Source organism: Lontra canadensis, unplaced genomic scaffold, assembly GCF_010015895.1.
Source record: "Lontra canadensis isolate GAN:19392208 unplaced genomic scaffold, GSC_riverotter_1.0 scaffold25, whole genome shotgun sequence".
NCBI lineage: Eukaryota > Metazoa > Chordata > Mammalia > Carnivora > Mustelidae > Lontra > Lontra canadensis.
In genome coordinates this window covers 10,844,409-10,850,408 of record NW_022631019.1, presented here as the reverse complement: position 1 = coordinate 10,850,408, position 6,000 = coordinate 10,844,409, and positions in this window count along the sequence as shown.

Here is a 6,000-nt window from a genome sequence, read left to right as displayed (position 1 = left end):
GATTTGTGTCCTCCTGGGTCCCATTTACCTTTCTCTCTACTCGCCTGGTAATTTTATTTTTTAAAGGAAGAGTATTTTATTTATTTATTTATATTTTATGTATTTATTTGACAGAGAGAGATCACAAGTAGGCAGAGAGGCAGGCAGAGAGAGAGAAAGGGAAGCAGGCTCCCTACTGAGCAAAAAGCCCGATTCCGGGCTCAATCCCAGGACCCTGGGCACCATGACCCGAGCGGAAGGCAGAATTGCCTGGTAATTTTATGATGTGATGACAGATATTGTGACTTTTACCTTTAGTGCTGGATATTTTTGTGTGCCTGTAAATCTGGAACTTGCTTCTGGGGTGCAATAAGTTACTTGGAAATAGTTTGATTCTTTGGGGTCTTGCTTTTAAGATTTGTTAGGGCCACAGCCGTGCTAGTTGTAGGGCTCATTATTCCCCCTGAGGCAAGACCTTTATGAACGTTCTTCCCAATGCCCCATAAATTATGAGCTTTTCTAATCTGGCTAGTGGGACTAGGCACTATGCCCAGCCTGGCGGGTGCATGAAGCACCTTTCCCTCTAATCCTTTCAAGTGGTTCTTTTTCCCAGGCTCAGGTAGTTTTCTTACTTGAATGCCCTATCCAGGACTCGGTAAATAGCAGAATAGGGCCCTCTACAGGTCTTTGGGGTTCTCTCTCTCTCTGTGTGTGTGTGTGTTCTCTCTGATCCTCTGTCCTGTAAACTCTACCCGCCTTGGTCACTCTGGACTCTGTCTTCACAACTCAAGGACTCCACTGAGCTCTGCCTCAGCTTTCCTTCCCTGCACTGTATGTAGCCTGTAAGCTCAAGGTAGTAAACCAGGCCAAGTATTAGGGCTCACCCTGTTTATTGTCCTTATTGGGGATTATTATCCATTGTGGCTTTATGTACAGTGTATTGAAAGCCACTGTTTCGTATTTTTTGTCCTTTTTTGGCTGTTTTAGGTGGGAAAGGAAATCTGGTTGCTGTTTCTTTATCACGACTTCTGGAAGTTGAAGTCCAAATATCACACCCATCTGGGAAACGTTTGTGTCTCAAAACTTTGAATCTTGGGGTGCCTGGGTGGCTCAGTGGGTTAAGCCTCTGCCTTCGGCTCAGGTCATGATCTCAGGGCCCTGGGACCAAGCCCCGAGTCGGGCTCTCTGCTCAGTGGGAGCCTGCTTCCCACCCCCTCCTCTGCCTGCCTCTCTGCCTACTTGTGATCTTTGTCTGTCAAATAAATAAATAAAATCTTTAAAACAAAACAAAAAACTATTGAATCTTGAAACTCTTAGGTTGCATACTGTTGGGCTCACAATCAATTTATTCCAGAAGAAGACCAATATTATCTATCTTCCTATCCCTACAGACTTAACCAATAGCCTCTACTTGGCTGACACTCAGTGGAAGCTGGAGTGCTTGAATAAACTATTTTGAGCAAACAGCTGTCGGTCAGCTTATGGTGTTTTCTTCCAACATTTGTTGATGGGCTTTTGCAATTTTCTTCTTGCCTGCCAGCAGCAAGTGAAAGCTAGGCAGAATGGAAATTTCTGGGACTTGTCATTCATGACTGTAATTATCCACAAAAATGCACCTTTTAAAAAAGTTTATTTGCAGGCATGAGGAAACTTTTAGGTATGAGGAATATGTTCTAAAACTGGGCTGTGGTGATGGTTTCACAAGCTGACAAAAAGTCATTGGATTGTACACTTAAAAATAGGTGAATTTTATGGTAAATAAATTACACCTAAACAAAGCAGTTTTTTAAAAACACTATTTTATTTTATTTTTTTAAGGATTATTTTAGAGAGAGAGAGTGCAAGCAGGGGGAGGGGCAGAAGGAGAGGGAAAAGGAGAGAAGCAGACTTCCCCTGAGGGCAGAGCCAGACTCAGGGCTCAATCTCATGACCCTGAGATTATGACCTGAGCTGAAATCAAAAGTCATGTGCTAAACTCACTGAGCCACCCAGGTACCCCTAAATCAGTTTTTCAAAAAGTTTATCTTGAAGATTTCCAAGGCATTTTTAAAATATATATATGTTTATTTTTAAATATATAAGGGGCACCTGGGTGGCTCAGTGGGTTAAGCCTCTGCCTTCAGCTCAGGTCATGATCTCAGGGTTCTGGGATCAAGCCCTGCATCGGGCTCTCTGCTCAGCGGGGAGCCTGCTTCCTCCTCTCTCTCTGCCTGCCTCTCTGCCTACTTGTGATCTCTATCTGTCAAATAAATAAAAAAATTTAAAAAAACCCTCCCCTTAAATAAACACATAATGTATTATTAGCCCCAGGGGTACAGGTCTGTGAATCATCAGGTTTACACACTTCACAGCACTCACCATAGCACATAACCTCCCCCAATGTCCATAACCCCACCACCCTCTCCCTCCCCCCCCAACCCTCTGTTTTGTGAGATTAAGAGTCTCTTATGGTTTGTCTATTTCCAAGGCATTTTAAGGTGAAAAAGAAAGTTGCCAACCACTTTATATAAGCTAAACCGAGTTTTGATTTTTTTCAAAAGCCTTCTATGCATTGAAATACAACCTTGATTAGGTGGGGGTATACAACAATGGACTGTCACTTTGTACAATACACATGTATCACTTTTGTAATCAGAAAAAACTAAAGATTTTAAAAGGAAGATCAAAATTTAAAAGAGAAAATCAAGCCAAGGATGACACCAAGAGAAAAAAGCTCGATTTGACCCATCCACAAGGCAGTGAACAGGATGTTCGATTAGAAATCAGAAGGTCTGAATTCTGTTCTCATTCTGGTCTTTGAACTCTGAGCTAAGACAAATTATGTAGCTGTTGGCTATTGTTCCAGAGACCAAGTTTGAGTAATGAAGTGAGTATTTGAAGTGTGGATCATAAGTGTCAAGAGTGGAACTCTGAAACAATTCTGATAGCAGCTATAGGAAGGATGTCAAAAATTCTCTTAACTGTCCAATAAATGATGAGACTCACTCCCTACCACTCTGACTGAAACCTTTAACAGGTAAGACCATCTCTCATCCTGGATCCTGGGGAGGAAGTGGCCCTGCAATATACATTGACATTACTGTCTTAACACTCCAGTTTCCTTATCAAGTATTAATGTTTTATTTATAGGATAGTTGAAAAGACAAATGAAGTAAAATACATCACGTGTTGAATATAGAAAGAAACTAGGATGGAAAAGTAAGTCATAATGAAACAGAACAAATACTTTATCATCCCATTGACTTTATGATACTGCAGGAAACATTGTATCATACCTGCCTTATTGTATGAGAACTTTCTCTGTACTTCAAGCATTGGCCCTTATCCTCCAAGCATGTATAACGATGTTTTCTTGGTTTGAATTACCAGGATGAGTTGGCTTACAGATGGCTTTGTCTAAACAGCATTTCCCCACGTGTCCCTGAGCTTTGTGTCAGTCTGGGACCTTGTTTTTTAGCTACAGTTGCTTTGGTCCTCAATTACTGAGTATTCAGTTTCACTTGTAACGAGTCCGATCTATTACCCAGAGTATATAGTTTACAGTTAATAATCGGCCCCTGCATTTATCTAATGCCATTCCCACCAAGGACCGGATTGACCATGTGCTTTTAGCTATGCGTCATCACCAGAAGTCAGGAGAGGTTCGCTCCTCCAGCCTCTGCTCTGCAGGCGAAGGAGAGCTCCTCAGAAGCAACTGACTTCCTGAGGGAGGCAAAGAGGACTGCCATCTAAAAGAAACTCAGGGGAAAACTGGCTCGGGATTGAAGAAGTCTCAACATTTTTCTTTAAGAAAGAATTAAATGGTGCAAAGATCACATGAAGCTAGCTTACTGTGTAATAAAATTGTGGGCTTGGACGCCTGGGTGGCTCAGTTGGTTGAGCATCCAACTCTTGATTTCAGTTCAGGTCATGGTTTTGGGATTATGAGATCCAGCCCCAAGACCAGCTGTGTGCTCACCGCAGAGTCTGCTGGAGGTTCTCTCTCCCTCTGCATCTGGCCCTCCCCTACACTTGTGCTCTCTCTAAATAAATAAAATCGTTTTTAAAAAAATGTTTTGGTCTGATTGAAATCAGGGCGACTAAATGACTCTGCCTGTCGCCGGATGGAAGAACGAAGGAGTGCTCTGTCCATTTCCTGAAATTCCTCTTCCTTATGAGACCATCAGGCAGAAGTTTTCTGTGCCCTCTCGTGGCTTGACTTGGAAACTGCATGATGGTGATCTTCAAACTTCATCGGGTGGGTCTTTCCTTACATAAATTCATGCTCTCCCCTCCCTTTCTTTTGCCCCAGGAGGCTTATTCGGACCAGGGAGAGGCCCAGCCGGCCACTTATTTGGCATCCGGATAAAAGTGGTCCGATCAATCAGGCTCCAGATGTCCGTCCAACAGGCGAATAGACCATCAAACAACCAATCTCATGTTCAAATAGTACATGTTATTTTCGAGGTTCAAAAATGATGCCATGGGGCGCCTGGGTGGCTCAGTTGGTTAAGCGTCTGCCTTTGGCTTGGGTTATGATCCCAGGGTCCTGAGGTCTTGTCCTGCATCAGGTTCCCTGCTAGGTGGGGAGCCTGCTTCTCCCTCTTCCTCTACCTGCTGCTTCCCCTGCTTGTACTCTCTCTCTCTGTCAAATAAATAAACAATTTCAAAAGAAAATGATGCCATTAATGGAAGTAACTCCATGTGAGTGTGTGAAGTATTCTCAGAACCATTGTTGAGTGTGTAACTTTGTAGGTAAAATAAAGAGTGGGGATTCTGACAAACTTGGGAGAAAATATTCTGAACCTGCTAAAAAATATCTATTTTTCTTTAAGGCCAGGGGACAAGGAAGTATAACAGTGTAACTGTGTGACAGTGAGTAGCGTGTCCCCGAAAGCCCCCGGCCAGGTGTGTCGGGAAGGCTGGAGTTGAGGCAGGATCATTTCTAAGCGTCTGCAAGCACAGACCAGTTTGTTGACTCCTTCTGTGGAACCCTTATACCGTTCTTTAGGGCAAAGGGAATCCATGCAGACAGCCGAAACGTACACAATGTCTTCCCATGTTCTCTGGCTGTTGCAGTTTTTGGCTGAAACAGCAATCAGCCTAGAGCTGCCCTCTACAGCTTCCAGAAGATCCACTCACTCACCCACCAAACATTTATCCTGTTACTTGTTTTCTGAGGCACGGCGATTAGAGGCTGGCCAAAAGGACGAAGCACATGTTGAAACTTAGAGTGTACTAGAATGGTGTTTTGGAATCTTTTTCCTGTCAGGGCACACACAGAAAAATCGTACAATTTGTATGTCGCATTGAGGTAAATGTTGATGGTGGGGAGTGGATTTAGGGATCTGTATGGGATTTGGTTAAAAAAAATATATATATATATATACACTTTTTATTTATTATGTAATTATGATTTGGAAAATTAAATGAAAGTATTAGCATTAAATATTGAACTTACATAAAATTTCCAAATAAAATATTTTCAAATTTTAGCTTTCTCTGTGAATGTGACTTTTTATCATCAGGTTTTATGTTTGAATTGGCTAGATGCAATAACTACCAAGACTTTTCAAGAAGGATCCCTTCAGGGGCACCTGGGTGGCTCAGCAGGTTAAAGCCTCTGCCTTCGGCTCAGGTCATGATCCCAGGGTCCTGGTATCCAGCCCCACACTGGGCTCTCTGCTCCGAGGGAGCCGGCTTCCCTTCCTCTCTCTCTGCCTGCCTCTCTGCCGACTTGTGATCTCTGTCTGTCAAATAAATAAATAAAATCTTAAAAAAAAAAAGAAGGATCCCTTCAAGGGGCCCCTGAAGGGCTCAGTCAGTAAAGCATCCAACTCTTGATTTCTGCTTGGGTCATGATCCTGGGGTCATGAGATTGAGCCCTGTGCTGGCCTGGTGCTGGCGGGGAGTCTCCTTGAGAGTCTCTCCATCTCCTTCTGCCCCTCCCCTCACTCGTGTGCTCTCTCTCTCTAAAAATAAATCTTTATTTTTTTATTTTTAAAGATTTTATTTATTTATTTGAGTGAGAGAGAGCACGAG